This window comes from Carex rostrata, chromosome 29 (assembly GCF_964058835.1).
Source record: "Carex rostrata chromosome 29, lpCarRost1.2, whole genome shotgun sequence".
Classification (NCBI taxonomy): Eukaryota; Viridiplantae; Streptophyta; class Magnoliopsida; order Poales; family Cyperaceae; genus Carex; species Carex rostrata.
In genome coordinates, this window is record NC_135946.1 from 393,514 (window position 1) to 413,481 (window position 19,968).

The following is a 19,968-nucleotide window of genomic DNA, read 5'->3' on the forward strand; positions in this document are numbered from 1 at the left end:
ATAGTGTAAATTGACTGATTCCGTGTTCCAAAGTGCAACCAAATTCCAATTTACGGATTTTTCCCAAAAAAATTGATTTGAGGGTTTAAATTGTAAAAATGCCGGAATTTAATAAATTGACCTATGTATAGATCCTAACGAGCACGGCTAGCGGGATTGACGAGCTTACCGAGTCGCGAGATCGCGGACCCTCTACGTGCCCTACGTAACCAGGTGCGGGGGTTCACGGGATCTGTTTTGGGGTTTATTCGTAGAACTAAATAACGGTGCATATTATTATATTTATGTTGATTGCTTGATTTAAATAAACTGTGCATAGCATGTTGAATCTCTGATTGAAAGCATTTGTTGCCGCATTGCATTAATTGTGATATTAGTGTAATTGAATTGTATAACTGTTTTGATTCTCATGTTGGTACGGTTTATCGATTGTTGATCTGTCGTTTTGAATAAGTGAGTGGAACCACAGTATGACTTGGATTGATTGTGTGAAGTGAACAGTGTATCATAGTGGAAAGTCTAGCTAGCTACTAGACTTTCATCCAGGACCCTTATGCGCATCTGGAGAATGGCCCTAGTGAACCCAGTACCGGTTGGGTAAGGGAAGTGCAGTGTAATTTTAGGTAGAACTGTGGTTCAGTGGTTCAGTGATTCAGTGAAAGTGTCAGTGATTCTTTTTGAGAAAATTTATATTCTGTTGCATATTCGCGGAATATGCCCGTCCATATTTTAAGTGATGAATTGATGGAATTGTATGACTTGAAACCAGAAATTAGAACTGTTAAGCCGGAGGTGATCGATAGTTGATATCTGTACCTCATAACCAGACGTATATATATTATATCTGTGAAACCAAATCTTTCTGGAAATTCGTTGATTGATGTTGATGAGATGTGAATTGAAATCCGTTTGAATCTATTCCCGGTACATGTGCATTTATTATTGTTGGTGAATAATTAAATAGAAGCTCTATTGCTAGTGTATTTAGTTCTGGTGATGGATTTCTCACAAATCCAGTAGCCCTGTTAAATTCCGCACTGAGAAAACGGATGACAGGTTTTCTCACCCCCTCCCCTCGGGGAATTTTTCCCTTTGAATTGATATGTGCAGGTAAACGCGAGTGAAGTGGGACTCGGGCTCGACACGTGAGTGTAGGCCGGGCTAATAGGTTATGCCAAACCCTTTTTGTACCCATTTTGAATGTGTAGTTGAACCCGTAGTCGGTTATTTTGATGTATAGGTTGTTATCGAACCGTATTATGTTATAAAACCCTAACGGTATGTTTTAAATGGTTGTTATGATTTAAATATTGAAATTGCATTTTAAATGTCATTAAAATTGCTAGTGAATGGGGAATAATTGTTTAGTTATACGGGGATTTGATCGGGTTTGAAAACGGGGTGAAATTTCACGAAAATGGGCAAAGGAATGAAAATCAGTACCCTTATTGCGGGCCGCAATAACCCTATTGCGGGCCGCAATGAGAGTAGACAGAGGGAAGTTCGCAGGTTAGCAGCCAACCAGGCCATTGCGGGCCGCAATAAATTGGTTGCGGGCCGCAATAAATTGGTTGCGGGCCGCAATGAATGGAGGCAGAGGCTCCCTTCAGAGGCTGGGAAATTTGGAAATTGTTGCGGGCCGCAATAAATTCATTGCGGGCCGCAATGAATGGAGTCAGAGGCAGTTTGCAGAGGCTGGAAATTTTGGGAAGGGTTGCGGGCCGCAACAGCCCTATTGCGGGCCGCAATGGGTTCCCAAAAATACTGTTTTGGGTATAACTTAGCCAAATTAAATCGGTTTTGAACCAAACTTGTTTTAAATCAAATCATATGATAATTTGACTAATCTGGGCCGTCGGTTAAAGGATTTTTATGCCATTTGACTTCTTTGAAATCAAATTTTCCGGGCTCTATTGAGCGGTGCTTCGTAACCTCAGACAACGCTCGCAGGGGGCTGCCGCCCCCCTGCCACCCCCCGCAGACTAATAGAATGAGGCCCACCCACATAAACATATATCAATATATATATATATATATATAGATCTGCATGAACAAAACCGCATTTTAAAACGAAACTGCGCGACCCCCTGTCCCGGGGTGTGACAAAGAGATTGGCGAGACAGATGTGATGCAATTTTTCGAAGTAGTACGGCTTACGAGTTCATTGTTTTCCCTACGATATCAGGTGTGGGGTTACTGGACTTGTTTGATATTACATTTTTAGAATTAAATTATTATTTGTTTTTCATGTTGAACAACTAATTGTTGCATTATTTGAGATGTGTGAATCATGTGCATAGCCCAATCAAATTATAACTGGATTTTTGTGATACTGTTGACCTATCATTTTGAATGGTTTACCGTTTGTATGAATCTCCTATTCTGAACTATAGTTGAGTCACTACAAGTTTATGTTTATGGAAATCTATTGAGCTCTGCAAAGTCTAGAGTCATGACTAGACTTTGGTTACGGAATCCTTATGCGCATATGGTGAACGGCCCTCGCTAATCCCAGTACCGGTTGGGAGGGGGAAATCTGATTCTGATTCTGATTCTGACGGTGATTATGGGTGACTATAAATAGACGTCTGATTGATGTCATATCCAGTCTGGGACCGGAATGACAGGTTTGTTTAATGTGTTGAGAATTACCGATTCTGAGTTTATTGCATACGAAATATTATCTGACTATGAACCAGACTTTAATTAACGGTATAAGCCTAAGCACATCAGATGAGGGTCAGTGGATGGTATTGAGTACCGGCAGGTGTGGGTTTAGCGTGGCCACCTGTGTGACAAGTTGGTGGATCATCTGTTTGTGATACCAGACCTAATAATCTGAGTTTAAGCCAAATATATCTCTGTTGAGCTTCATTTGAGATTCTGTGAGTTGAGATTCGATTGAATACTGTGATTGAGCATTTGCATTCACTTATATATAAACTGAACTGTTAATGTTAAGTTGGAAGGATTTAATTCTAGATATGGATTGATTGCAAATCCAGTGGCCTGATTGTGGCAAATTCGCACTGGGAGATAATATTTATATTATTTCTCACCCCCACCTTTTGGGTTATTTTCAGGTTTATTACACGGATACGGAGAGACGGTTTTGGATTGCATCTGACAGCATAACCACATAATACTGAGGTTTTGGGTTGTTATAACTGACAGGATGCGGGAGACATTTCTAAAATATATAGTTTGCCGTATTATGTCAGATAATTTCTTAAATATTGGGATTGTGGTTAATATGTAATGGTGCTATTCGTAATGCATATAAAAGATCCACTGCCTTACGTATATGTTTTAATAAATATACGTGGCAGGCTGTTATACCCGATTTGGGGTGTGACAGTTAAGATGGTATCAGAGCATGGATATGCAGTATCAATAACCCATTTGCTGTCTAGAGAACGTCTGTGAGATTGATCGATCCATTAGTATCGCTCACGAATTATCTCGCTTACCTATTAATGTTGTCTTTAACTGACACCAAAGAACGTATTGAAGGTTTAATATACGTACCTATAAAAGATAAGCTTAGGGTAGATTTACAATTAAACTTAATTTTAATTAACTGATAAGGAATGATGTAATTTTTTTTTTATGATGATCTAATAATTGAATTATCAGCACAATTATTTCCTATAGCTATTTATTATGAGTATGGTATTGTTATAAATTATTTACTTTGTTAAGTACATACAATCAATAGATATATAAGGGAGAAGCCTGGTTGAGATAAATGTCTATAACTAATTGTAGGTTTATAATAATATATTTAAATAGAGTTTGTTAATATGAGTGTGGTCGCCACTAAATCATTAGTAAGTATTAGCTTTATTTAGCCACGAATTATGATAATTGTAAATTACTTTAGTTCTAAACGAATTTACTTAATAATATTTCTTATATGTGTACATTATTATAAGTATAGTTTACATCCAAAAGTTACACGATAAAGGTAAAATAAAATACATAACTTCTCTGTTGTTAAAGTGGCACTCAATAAAATCTGAGAGTTGTGTGGATTTATTAGTATGGCTGTTTAGAGGTAAAAAATGATCATAGGTATTGAATCCTTGTTAAGATGATGAGTTTATATTTTAATTGTAATAGATGTATGAACTGAGCTAAAATTAGTTTCTACTATATACATACATATAATAATGAACTCAATTATTATATGTACTGTTTAGGACTTTAGGTATATTGTTTATTTTTTTTTCACATGCAATTTTAGAGCTATGAAAAGAAAAAGGTCGAGGAACTTAAAAAGTCATTTTTAATAAACAGCAATATTGATACCCAATATATATTATAAGTACAAATTACATAAGGTATTTGAGCTAGCTAGTAATTACTTGGCTATTATATCGTTCTAAGTATATGTTAGTTAAAGTCTATTATAAATTGTATAGACAATCTGAAAAAGAAACATTATATTTTCTAGCTGTGATAATTTTTTTTTCTTTTTCGAGCAAACTGTTTGTTTTTGCAAAGGTACGAGGATCGGGACAAAACTGACTCATCACCGGTTTTGATTTGATCTTAAATAATATAAGAAATATTCTTTCTTATTTGGCTGATTACCAAAGAAGCAAAGAATGTTTCTGACATTATGGTACTGGCTAAATAATTTACTATAAACAAAAAAAATACATAATACTCTAAAACATAATACAGTTTTTGATAATTCTGAAGGATGGATATAGGTTATTAATCTCTGAGTAAAAATCGATATATAAATTCCTATGTAATTATTTCTCTGCAAATATATTTATTTTAAATTTGATGTTATTATAGTTTGTATACTATTGTAATCGGGTAAGCAATTAATAAATATGTATTTAAAAGGAGATAATGATGGGAATAATAGTATTTTCTTTGTATGCTTATATAATATATATATCTAAACTAGCTAGCAAGTGCTAATTATACAAGTGCAGGCTATATTAAATTAACGATATTCATAAATAGTTTTATGATAGAGCTAGAATTAATAACATAATTTAATAATTGTCAAGTGCTTAATATATATAAAGTATTCATGAACGAAAGTTTCGAATTGAATAACTTAATGATATTAATTTTATTTTATTAACGGGAACTATATAATATGAGGGATATAGTTTGTACATTTATAAATGTTTGTGCTAATACAATAAGTGTTAAAATGATCAATCTATATTCAAATTACAATGGATGTAGAAACCATTCAAAATTATTTTTGTTCTATCTGCAAATTATATTAAATGATTAAAATAAAGTAATTAAGTGGATAAGAGATGTATACGACTCTGCAATTTTTGACTAACTAGAAAGTTAAGAAGAAATTAATGTCATCTTAATTTCAAACAGGTCATATAGGTTGTATTATATATATGTATAGATTATGTAAGATGTCTCAGATAATTAAGACTTTTGACATTGTTAATGATATTGTAATCATATGTTAATTGAAGTTTATCATATATTATATATGTATACTAATTGATAATTATATGTTAGTGGTATTTATCTGTTCTTTTATTCTATATATAGTCGTATCCTTAGAGATGTTTAAAGACTTAATTTGACAACATACAACTATAGCAATCTATATAGTGCTCGGTATTTTTATGCAATATTGATAGAAATATATTAACGTATCGCGAGATATAACAATTACATTGCATATTCATAATAATAAATTATTATTGCACTTTATTATATTATATAGAAGTATTAACTTAACTAATATTAGTTATCAACAATAAATGGCAATTGTATAAATTAGGACTAATTGCTTGTTAAAAAAATTTCAGTTGTATAAATTATGTGATATATTGAAATGGATTTGTATGAGTAAATTATTATTCTTATTTATTTACTTTTATAAAAAAAAAAAATGTAAATATCAGTGAGATTTGATCGAGTCATTAATATCGTTTAGGAAATTCTCTCTCGTCTATTAACAATATATTTTATCGGACGTGAAAAGATGAATTCGAAGTTTAAAACGTCTAGAGAAGACAAATTTAGAATTTTCACAGTTCATAAAATTTTGAAAATATAATATGAACTTTAATAAATTGTTTTGTATGGTAGTTAGGGTAGAAAAAAAAAATTATTATGGTAAAAGGGAAGTGTTTTAGAGAATATATCAAATAAGAATTTCAAATCAAATAACTTTATACTATTAATTTTTTTGTAATCTACGTGGTAACATATTTTTGAAGGTAAACTATATGGTCATTTTCCAAAGTAACAATTCTATATCTAATAGAGCAATATGTATTCACTTGTATAACTATTAAATGATCACATTATCTTAGTTGAAGAGTATATGTTCAAATGTTCTAGCTATAATTTATTTTCAATGAATATAGGAATTTCTAAAATTAGCTTTCCATGACATGTCTGGCACAGTAAATAAGATTAAGTGTCTAGCATAGCAAAATTAGATTAGTATTTGATGTTACAAACATGAGAATTCATTTGTTTTTCCCTGATAAGATTAATATAAGTTTCAGTTTCAAAATACAACTAATTATCTAATTATAATATATCTGTGATGTTAACATTAAGGACTGAAGATTTGAGGTTAAGCTATATAGTCATTAAAGAATGTAGTAATTATAGAGTTTATATATATATATATATATATATATATATATATATATATATTTATTATGAAAGTTTAGTTATATAAGATGTTTAAGATAGTATTTTTTTTTCAGATACTAATTAACGTGTCCCGGTCATATGTTAATAAGAGTCTGCTATAAAAGTATATAAGCAATAAAAATTAATTTTGATTGTATTCTATATTTACTAGCTCATAGTGTAAGTCTATTAATTTATAAGTTATTATTTTCAATGATATTTGTACAAAACTGTTTAATGCCACTATAACACTAGACATCATTAAAGAGTTCATTTTAATAGCAGGGAATATAACATTCTATATATATAGTACTCAATATATTTTAGGCAATAATAGAAACATGTTAACGTAACAACACGAGATATATAATAAATATATTGTATATATATATGTTCACAGTAATTCATTGTTATTGTAGTGTATTATATAAATTAAGTATTAACTTGGCTACTATTAGTTCTCAACTGTAAATAACAATTGTGTTACATAAAGTTACATCAAGACTAATTGTTTGTCAAAATTTTGTTCTTTTTCTTTCAATTGTATACACTAATTACGTGATTGTTGTAATGAATTTTTTTTATGAGTAAATTATTATAATTTTTTTTTATATATATATATATATATATATATATATATATATATAACTATGGAGACCAGTACAAAACTGACTGGCTATCAATTTTGATTACCGGTCTTACATAATAAAAGGCATATCTTTTCTTCTTTGATTGGTTATCAAAGAAGTAAAGGATAACCTTATATTATGCTACTATGTGAAAATTTTAAGTATAGCTAGAATTTTGAATTTGAAAATGCTAAATAAATTTTAATCATAACATCAGAGTAGTGCAGGGGAAGCGTACTGAATTTATATTATTAGTTAAATTGGTTAAACTATGCATCTCAAATTTTGGTCTACTTAATTTAGAGTAAGAAAAATACTATTTTCTATTTTGACTTAATTTCGAGGACGAAATTTTTTAAAGGGGGGAAGAATGTTACATTCTGTAAAATACAAATATGAAATTAATAAGTGATGATAATATACGAATATATGAGGGACATTTTTCAGGTAAATACATAACATTTAATAGAATAAATTTTACTAATTCGAAGTAATCACCAATAATTATAATATCTAAAAAAAAAGGTATTCGACTGTATAATGAATATTTTTTTATAAGGAAGTGTTTAATAAAGTTGTTTTCAAACAATTTTGGATTAGTTATCAATTAAGAAATTTGAGGGTTTATTTTATAAAATGTGTAAGCAAAACAATATTAAAAAAAAGAAAGAAAGAAAGGAATACCGTGGCTTTTGTGCCACGCGGCTCTCCTCCATTAAGCATCACCCTCTAACCGACTCACTACCCTATGCTATCTGCCTCTCTTCAATTCTCTGAAGGAGAAAAAGGAAACAAATAAAATGAAAAAAGAGAGAGAGAAGAATACGGTAACAGAGAAAGGGAGAGGAAAAATAATGGAAAAAGAGAGAAATATTAAAAGGGAAATTGGTAATATGTTTAATTGAAAGTAAATAGAAGCTATTGCTATCCGTCGTCTTAATTATGAAAGAGATTGGCGAGACAGATGTGATGCAATTTTTCGAAGTAGTACGGCTTACGAGTTCATTGTTTTCCCTACGATATCAGGTGCGGGGTTACTGGACTTGTTTGATATTACATTTTTAGAATGAAATTATTATTTGTTTTTCATGTTGAACAACTAATTGTTGCATTATTTGAGATGTGTGAATCATGTGCATAGCCCAATCAAATTATAACTGGATTTTTGTGATACTGTTGACCTATCATTTTGAATGGTTTACCGTTTGTATGAATCTCCTATTCTGAACTATAGTTGAGTCACTACAAGTTTATGTTTATGGAAATCTATTGAGCTCTGCAAAGTCTAGAGTCATGACTAGACTTTGGTTACGGAATCCTTATGCGCATATGGTGAACGACCCTCGCTAATCCCAGTACCGGTTGGGAGGGGGAAATCTGATTCTGATTCTGATTCTGACGGTGATTATGGGTGACTATAAATAGACGTCTGATTGATGTCATATCCAGTCTGGGACCGGAATGACAGGTTTGTTTAATGTGTTGAGAATTACCGATTCTGAGTTTATTGCATACGAAATATTATCTGACTATGAACCAGACTTTAATTAACGGTATAAGCCTAAGCACATCAGATGAGGGTCAGTGGATGGTATTGAGTACCGGCAGGTGTGGGTTTAGCGTGGCCACCTGTGTGACAAGTTGGTGGATCATCTGTTTGTGATACCAGACCTAATAATCTGAGTTTAAGCCAAATATATCTCTGTTGAGCTTCATTTGAGATTCTGTGAGTTGAGATTCGATTGAATACTGTGATTGAGCATTTGCATTCACTTATATATAAACTGAACTGTTAATGTTAAGTTGGAAGGATTTAATTCTAGATATGGATTGATTGCAAATCCAGTGGCCTGATTGTGGCAAATTCGCACTGGGAGATAATATTTATATTATTTCTCACCCCCACCTTTTGGGTTATTTTCAGGTTTATTACACGGATACGGAGAGACGGTTTTGGATTGCATCTGACAGCATAACCACATAATACTGAGGTTTTGGGTTGTTATAACTGACAGGATGCGGGAGACATTTCTAAAATATATAGTTTGCCATATTATGTCAGATAATTTCTTAAATATTGGGATTGTGGTTAATATGTAATGGTGCTATTCGTAATGCATATAAAAGATCCACTGCCTTACGTATATGTTTTAATAAATATACGTGGCAGGCTGTTATACCCGATTTGGGGTGTGACACCTACACACAAAAAAGCAAATCGCCATTTTTTTTCTTATTTTTATTATCTAAAATAAAAGGACTTGCAAGTAGGTAGAGAGGAAGAAGTGGATTTTCAAATTAAATGATAATTTTAATATATCTTTTCTCCTTTTTGTAATAATTCATATAAGTCAATCTAAGGAAGTCACATAATCTTTCGCGTACATACAAATTTGCAGAACATTCATGTAAACATATATATATTTTGGTGGGATATTAAAACTAGAAGTAGGATGTTTTTAAGCTCATTAGATGTTTTGATAACTTAATTTCAAAATTTATCGAATTAACTTCAAATAATGAAATCATAGAGATAAAATCGTTTTACTTCACGAATGATATGTTAACATATATAATTTCTAAATTTTCAATTAATTTTGTATAAATCAGAAGGTAAAAAATATATAATTAATGAATCCATTATAATTTATTTCATGTATACCACTCAGAAATTTCGAAATTAAGTATTTTTTGTCTCTAAATTAAAAAACTCACGAATTTACTCAATTTATTGGCATTTATATTGGAACTCATTTTAAATTTATAAAGTTCTCATTTTATCATTTATTAAAAAAAAATATGTAATTTTTTAAGGGAATATTTTTTTTCTTCTAATTGATCAGTTTTGAGAGTAAATAGTTCATTTTTTTACTTGAAACACACAACCATATGCTAAATTTTATGGTGAGGCATAATCTTATAATTTTTTTAATCTAATTATAATTTTACGTTCCTTTTTACTAAAGAGACAAACAAAAGTATATGTTTTGAGAGTAAATAGTTGTGTCCGTTTGTAAAACGACATTGCATAAATGTGCAACGTGAACCCTCAATTATCTCTTTATTAATTAATCGTCTAAGTTTAAGTACTATAAGGCTGTTGGACATTAAATATGAGCCAATATTATAAAATGTGAAATGCATTATCTTCTAGCTAGAGATGTACCATTTAAGTCAGAGGTAAGTGTGGAGAACGGGATCAATTGATCCTCATATTTTATTTATTTTCTATGTAAACATCGAAACAATAATTGTGAGCAAGTATCTCTGCAAATTAAAATACGTGATTGAACTAAAAAGACAGTTTATAGTCATTGAAACTTCATGCTCATATTTCAAACATTTTTATTCAGTAAATTAAAGTCATATGATTGAATGCATGTGTACCTTGCCGGCTTGGTCTATATAAATCTTCCAAATATGTTACACAATTTCAAACATTTTTATTCAGTAAATTAGGTTTAATATTTTTAACTAATTCATTTGCTAATAGATTTATGAAAAATGTAAAAGATAGTATATATTGATTTGTTAAGATATTTGAGAAAATCAACAGAGTTCATACTCACAGATAATACATGGGACGTAATTCTCACAGTACGCATGTCAAATAGTTGCATAATACATATTTACAGAAAAACCTTTTTGCACATCGAGAGAATAATCCGTCTTATCGAATTTCCCTTTTCATTAAGAGTTAGAATTTGTCATGCCTCATGAACTCTTCAGACTTAGCGGCACTTTTTTTAGTTGTAATGTACGTCATATCTCTTGAAACTGGTTTTTATTTATTAAATTGTAGTTCATATCTCTTGACAATTAATACTTCATGATCTTCATAGATATAGAAAAAGTAGTTCTCCGTATTGTGATCATTGATTAATTAGTATATACATTTATGCTTAAAAAATTTTGATATATTTTATTTTGTTTTATTTTTTAAGCAGGTGAATGTAAACATAGTAGAGCATCGTGTGTTGGCGGTCCCTTCTAAAAGGTTTGCATTTAAGTTAATCTCATCATAAGAATTAATTAATACATGCTCATATTGTGTTTTGATTTTTTTTTCTTTAATTTCCTTCCAATTTTCCATTCATATTTTCTTAGGACAGTCATCTTTTTTGATGAGTTGCATACATTTCTTGTATTCCTTTCCTTTCTCAAATAGCTGATGTATTATTTTTAATATTTGTTCTCCTTTTCTTGTTGTACATAAATCAAATCAAATTAAATTTGATGATCATTTTTGTTTGTTAGATGATAAGGCGATCTTGCTTGCATTGCTGAGTACTTCATTTTCGACGAGCCATCTATCAGAGAGCACATCAATATATGTCACCTTGTTCAGGTTAATCATGATTTGGACAAACGCCACACAGGTACATTTCTGCTTTGTCAATCAAGTTTTGTTGAGTGGAATGATATGAGGATTTAAAACCAATTTTAGAAAATATATAAGTGCATGGGGTAAATTGAAAATAACAAATGTTTTAACCTGTAGAATTATTAGCTAGCTAGAGCTTGACGCTGATTTATGACTTTAAATTATGGTTTCTTAGATGACATTATGTTATTTTATACATTAGGGTTTTTTAAGGTGATACAGGTTATAATTTCTAATTAGATAGGATATGTAATTAATTAATGTGTATTGTTTGGTTAATTTTGAGGTTGTAATGGTTTGTTGTTTATTAAGGAAAATTCTCTTTAAACTCAAGAAATTTTAGAAATTTGAATTATTTCCAAATTAGAATATAGTTGTACGATTTCTATATTTCTTGATGTACATATTTGAGTTTACGTTACTTTTTCATTGTGAGCATAATGAATTTCCAATATCAATGATCATTTAAGTTTTTAAAATGCCTTCTATTTTTGAACTTGATAATGTAATCTAAGGAAAAATATCCTTAAAATTTTCTAGGAGGCTGGCATGCATAATGTAACATGTTATGCAACCATGGATCACAGTGCATTGGTGCAGCATAATCTCGTCCACCGACCTTCAGCGCGGATCGTAATGCAACATCATCTTGTCCACCCTTCTATACATACTACTGTTTGGATGGATCCTAAAAAAAAAAAGAGGCTTCAAATTCGAACACAAATTTTTGTTCTAAGATTCGTTAAAATATATTTTCTTCTAGGTTTTAGATGAGAACAAAAAAATACTTCTTACCATTCAATAGTAATCCTATATATTATTATACGCACATCCTATCATAATAATCTTATATTAATATTAGATAAAAAAAATTTAAAAATAATATCAATAAAGTGTGGTCACGGTTAAATAAAAATCCCATTTTCTTCATGTAAAGGAAACACAGTAATATCAAATTCATTCAAACAAGTAATACCAAATTTGATTAACTGTTTAAATAATTGGGCCACCTCATGTTTTCATCAAACAAACAAAAGAAAAGATATATAATTAAAACCCAATGCATGATACCTTGGGTTTGATAATTGATCATATACCTTCTAGGCTTCAGCCGCATAAATTATATGACCAAAACCCTTTTGTCTAGAGATGAATTGAGTTCATTAAAACTTTATGGGCATACCTGTTTAGGTGCAAAATCAAAATGATATGATCCAACGAGTTCCTTGCTGGCTTTATCTATATAAATCTCCCAAAAATATCTTGCAAAATTCCAACAAGGTGTAAATATATTTATATAAAAAGATATATATATATAGGTAATACATGTGATGAAAGATTTAAAAGATAGTATGTATTGATTCATTGAGATATTTGAGGAAACTAATAGAGTTCATACTCTCAGCCACCAAATTTGCCTCATGGTCGCCAATTTGTTATATTATATATATTGACAACAAAGTCAAAAATAAATAAACTATCTAGAATTGATTATAATTTTCAATTCTCTCTATTTCAGTTAAGAAGTTTGGATTGATGTTCATTAAAAGTAAATTTGAATTTGATGGGTATTAGGCTGTTTAAGATTTGTGCGGGTCACGTTGCTTATTTCATATCAAAAACAGTTATTACGAAGTTCAAAAGAGTTATCTTTTGCACCATGGTAATGCACAAGATATTGCAAGTGTGTTTTTTTTTTTTTTCTAGCAAAATAAAATGCTAAAAGATGGATGGAGATCAATTGAAAACAGTTTAATTAACATCAGAACTGTAACAATATTTTCTCAAATTTATATAGATTGGTAGTATTTAAATTTCCATGCAATGTAAATATCTCTTGATATTCCATCAAATGCATTAAATATGTATTGAATATGCATTGTTGCAATTTTCAAATCATATGATGAATGAATCCTCACACATTAATTCAAGTTATTTGATAAATGAATTTTCAAATACAAATATTTTTAACAGTTTTTAAATTGTCAAATTAATTAATGATAAATATATCACACCCATAAAATTAAAAAATAGGTTTTGGCCGATTTTTTTGTTTGGTTTCTTTTCATTGCTTCTCCTCATTTTCTTCTCTGTTTTGCATTTTTTTTAATGAATCGTTCTACTCCATAGCTCTTAAAATAAGTAAACTTGGTAAATGTCTCAACTAATTAGTTTCCGAATTTTCTGAATTTTTACCCATAAAATTAAAATGTACGAAAAAAGGTTAAAAAAAAAATGTCCTCTGTTTCTTGAAAATTGAAAAAATATATACAGTGAGTCGGTGAGTAAATGCTTCAAAAGATCCTTAAACACCTTTCCTTAATTATTTGAAGAGGAAATTGGCTCATTGAGGTGCTTGTCAATGGGTAAAGATTTAAACGGAGCAATTTTGGCTTCATGAAGTGCACAACCTATGTATCGCTGTTTTGATTCTGTAATCAGTGCGCTGCATGAAGCCAAAACTACACTGTTAAATTTTCTACTCCTAGTCAATGATATTGATTAACACACTACAGCCCAAAATGAAATGTAAGAACTGCTAGGTAAATGCACTCTAAATATGACATAGCATGTCCATTTTATTTTCTTTGTTCTTAAAAACTGAACAAACAATATTACAGGATGATCATCATCTTTTCAGTCAAGTTAACACTGCATAATTGTGAGCAAGCAGTTTATAGTCATTGAAACTTGATGCTCTTACATATTTAGGTGAAAATTAAAATGATATGATCCAAAATGAGAATCTTGCTGGCTTTATCTATATAAATCTCCCAATTATGTTACAAAATTTCAAACATTTCTATTCAATAAATTAGTTCAATGTTTTAAAGTAATTGAGTTACTAATATATTTTATAAAAAAGATAGGTGTTAAATGTGATTAAAGATTTAAAAAAGATAGTACATATTGATTCGTTAAGATATATGAGAAAATCAGCATAGTTCATACTCTGACATAGTACATGTGACATAATTATCGCCACTTTGTACATCATGAGTGTTACTGTATTTTCTTATTTAAAGCTAGGATTTGTCGAACTCAGTGAATTTTCTGGCCTAGCAGCATTTTTTGTAATCATTATGTATATCATATCTCTTAAAATTGGCTTTTTTTCAATAAAAATTGCAGTTCAATTTGGGTCTAAATAAAAGATAGTTTTCATATCGTGATCAATGATTAATTAGTATATACATATATGTTCCAAAAAGTTCTGATACATGTTTCATTTTATTTTATTTTATAATTTCTTATAGTGTGAAGCATTGTGTTGACAGCCCCTTCTAAAAGGTTTTCATTTTCAAGTTAGATCTTAATTTTTTCATTTTTTACGTGATTAGATAAAAAGCAACAAATTAATAAAAAGCACTTGTTAGTGCATTATACATGATATTACATATCTTATTATAAAAATTTGTGTTGTGTCGTTCGGTGATTAAAATTGCCAAAAAAAAAAATCATGGTATCATAGTCACGCAATCAACGTTCAATTTTTTTTAAGTGTGTTTAATGAAAGAAGAAATATAAAAAATGTTGAAATTTTATAAAAATAATAAAAAAAATGTTGTACAAGGGTTGGGTAAAAATAATTAAATTTATTATAGTCTAAAATTTGAATTTTTGGCAACATGATATGCTGTGTCATGCTGTGATCATTATTTTTTTAGAGAGTGGTCAAGACACGCAATACGACACACAATACGTAAGTCATGAAACATAACTAACATACATGTTGTATCGTACCGTAATGAAACTGTATCACGACGTGACATGATGACAACGTAATTATAACGCTACGCATTTTATACAAACTATGCCAGGCAGGCAAATTACCGCATAATATATAATCAACAACTGTAATTATATATTGGGCCATCTGATGTCTTCATCAAACAAATAAAAGAGAAAACATCCAAAGCCCAATGTATGATACCTTATTATGGGTTTGATAAATGATTCTTTCTAGGCTTGAGCCACACAAATTATATGACCAAAACCATTTTATCTAGCGATGAAATAAGTTGATTGAAACTTCATGCTCATACATGTTTAGATGAAAAGTTAAAATAATATGATCCAATGAGTCCTTACTGGCATTATCTATATAAATATCCCAAATATCTTTCAATTTTCAAACATTTCTATTCAATAAATTAGGTTCAATATTTTGAACTAACTAAGTTGCTAATAAATTTATAAAAAGATAGAAGGTGTAGGAATGCTATTAAAGAATTGTGTGTCGGCAGTTCCTTTTAAAAGGTTTGTGTTTTCAAGTTATCGTGTCGATCCTCCTTATTTATTATTAATACATTTTAATATTGTTTTTTCTTATTTCCTTTCAATTTTTCGTGTTCTTGTTCAGTTGTTGGATTTTTGAATAATTATTTGAGTCAAGCTTAATACTGGTGCCCAATAAATAATTTATTTTCTTACATTTGTTTACTTTTTTTTTGTCTTTAAGAGAAAAAGTTTTGTTGGGTTTAATTGATTTCTGTTTGGTTTAATTGAATAATAGAGGATCCAAGAAAAAGTTATCTCAGGCCAGTATGTAGTAATTTTTTATAAATGAGAAACTGTAATAATTATAACATTTTTTTTTTTTTGGAAAAACAGCTTTGTTGGGTTCAAATGATTTTTTATAATTAATGAAAGATATATAGTTGGAAACATCTTATCAAATGAGAAACAATTTTAATAATAATAATAACAAACAATATTTTTTTCCATTCATATTTCCTCAGGACATGCAGCCTTGTACTCTGATTAGTTTCAAGAGATATGACATACATAACGACTACAAAAATTACTGCTAAGCCAGAAAATTCTCTGAGGCCGACAAAGACTAGCTCTTAAATAATACAATTTTCTAAGACTAATAATGTCCTTGAACGATGATAATGGTCGGTTGCTAATGAATATGTTCAACAAGTTGGCGACTATGTGGCGAGAATTACGTGTTATGCACTATATTATAACTCTATTGATTTTCTCAAATATCTTAATGAAAGAATATATACTATCTATTAAATCTTTCATCACATTTATTATTAATCTTTTTGTAAATGTATACTAGCAACTTTATTACTTTTAAACATTGATTGTAATTTATTGAATAGAAATGTTTGAAATTGTGCAAGATATTTAGGACATTTATATATTAATAAAGCAAGCAAGGAACTCCTTGGATCATATCATTTTAGTTTTTCACCTAAACAGTTATGAGCATGAAGTTTGAATGAACTCATTTCATCTCTATACCAAAGGGTGTTGGTCAATTAATTTGTGAGGCTGAAGCCCAAAAAAAAATCAATTATCAAACTTAAGGTATCATGCATTGGGCTTTGGATTTTCTTCCTTTTGTTTGTTTGATGAAGGCATGAGGTGACCCAATAATTACACTGTCATTATTTAACCATTTAATTAAATTTGGTGCTTGTTGTGCCTAAATAAAGTAAGTTACTAATTATTTCAAATAACGGTATTTTTTATTTTATTTTAGCTGATCTCATCAGGAAGATTAATTATTCACAATTTTACAACTAGAGATATTAGATTTCCATCAACAAAATTAAATATCCATGCATTACCCCCAGATTCCTTACCAAGTTTATTTATCTTCCTTGTTTTATTTTATTTTTTTCTTTACAAACTATATATGACACCATTAGTGTTTGTATTAATAATGGAAAGCCTGACCTCAACATTTCTATGCAATTAAAAATCATTTGAAAAATGAAATGAACTTGTCCGATGACGACTAATTCTTCTCTGAAAAAAATATTTGAAAATATAATTTTCCAAATTTTCAAAAAAATTAGAAAAATCATATTAATTTCTTCAAGAATTACTTGTTTGAATGAACTTGATGTTTCTGTGTTTCCTTTAGACGAAGAAATTTTGATTTTCCTTTAACAGTCATGACAATATTCATCGATATTATTTTTAAAAGAAATCATCTAATATATTAGTAAGATTATTATTATATATAGGATGTGCGTATAATAATACGTACGATACCTATTCAAAGCTTTATTATTATTATTATTATTATTATTATTATTATTATTATTATTATTATTATTTATGATCGAAGAAGTAGTATAGAACGGACCATATAAAAAAATTATAATTTCAAACTACTTTCAAAAATTTGTCCTAGACCATCTGATTTTGAACAGACGAAATCCAGCTGACAACAACTTTAAAATTATTACTGAATGAAAAAAAAAAAAAATCATCTCTTCTTAACATGGAAACAAGGGATCATCTTTTCTTAACATGTCCATATGCAAGCGGATTCTGGTTAGGTTTGACTGCAGAGTTAAAACTTACCAAGAATAACCAAAACAGATCCATTAACCGCATGAAGGAGAGAAAGCAAGAGGCTGCAAGGCGTGAGTAGGAGACGATGGGATACTGCATGGGCAGCAGGCACATAGACACTGTGGAAAGAAAGGAACCGCCGCACCTTCTCACTGAAGGATTTCATGATGCGGCAAGGCGATAAATTCAAAAAATTTGACTCTCTTACAAGCATCTACGGATCTACTTTATTATAAGCATCTATGAAACAAAATACATGTAGCATCCAATTCATAAACATAACATGTAAAAGTGATTAACATAAAAGTGACATTCACAGCAACGAAAACCAGCGGATATCTTAATATTAATGCAGCGACAATAAATGCACACAACTAGGCGCTATTTATATAGGGAATTAGTGCCATCACCTAGGGTTACAGGGATACGAGTTGGAATTGATAAACTTTTATCATTCCTAATTTTTATTGCTGGCCTTTTTAATAAATAAATTGTAAGATCCTGAGTACTAAGGCAAGCCCGCCTTGTGGGTTTGTTGAAACTCTGTAGATATTTTCCATTATCAACCAAAAAATAAAATTCTCTTTTATTTTTTGGTTGATACAAAATGTCATGTTAGGCTCAAGAAATTTTAGCCAAATTAGAATATAGTTGTACGATTTCTATTTTTCTTGTTGTATATATCACCTAAAAACCTTTTAATGTATAAACCATCAATTAGGTTATTTTATACATTAAGAGGGTTTTCTCTATTTTATACCTAAAATCCATCAATTAGAGTCAGGCACTAGCTTCTCCTCTATTTGTTTTCCAAGCTTCCAAAAATCTACAGGTTAAAACATTTGTTATTTTCAATTTACCCCCAACACTTGTATTTTTGTAAAATTGGTCTTAAACCCACATATAATTGAAAATTAAATTAAAAAAAAAACTTGATTGACAAATAAGAAATGTACTACAATCGTGTGGTGTTTGTCCAAATCAATAATTTTCAATATATGCGAACATCTAGAAAAAATCATGGCCCTTTTACTGAATTTTGAGGTGTTTATATCTTTAAATTTAAGTTGACTTGAGCAGGTGACTTCATGTATTGACTGTCACTGTTGCCCATCAGATTGTTTGGTTAATGACGAAGACAACCAAGAAAAAAATCACAGGTGCATGTGGATGTTTGAATGAAAGTAAATTATTGGTAATTGCCGATTTTTCTTCTGATATTTTTTAATAACATTTTCTCCTACAAACTGATTTTTTTTATAACAATTTCTTTCGAATTAGGGATAATGAATGTATGGACATTGAGTTTCAAAACAAAATAGTGATAAATGTGTGACTGATTAATTATTTTGCGATTATTATTACAAAATAGTGATATTAATAATAGTCTGGAATTATTCAAAGGAATGAAAAGTAATTAAACAATGACTATCTGAAAATAGTGATATTAAAAATAGTATGGAACTGTTCAAAGGAATGAAAAGTAAACAATGACTATTTGAAAATAGTGATATTAAAAATAGTTTGGAATTATTCAAAGGAACGAAAAGTAAACAATGACTTTTTCAAAATAGTGATATACATGAATAAATGGCTGGCTGGCTGGCTTTGATGAATGTATGGACATCGAGTTTCAAAACAAAATAGTGATAAATGTGTGGCTGATTAATTATTTTGCGAATATTATTACAAAATAGTGATATTAAAATTAGTCTGGAATTATTCGAGAGAATGAAAAGTAAACAATGGCTATTTGAAAACAGTGATATACATGAATAAATGTATGGCTGGCTGGCGTTGATATAGGGGTGTAAACGGTCGAATACGTATCAAATAGTGGTGTTACTGTATCCGTTATAATTTTTTGGATACGGATACGGATACAGATATGGATCGGATATTAAATGTTATAGATACTGATTGGATATCGGACGGATATGGATATTTTTCATAATTAGCTTGTTAGTTACAAAACATCTA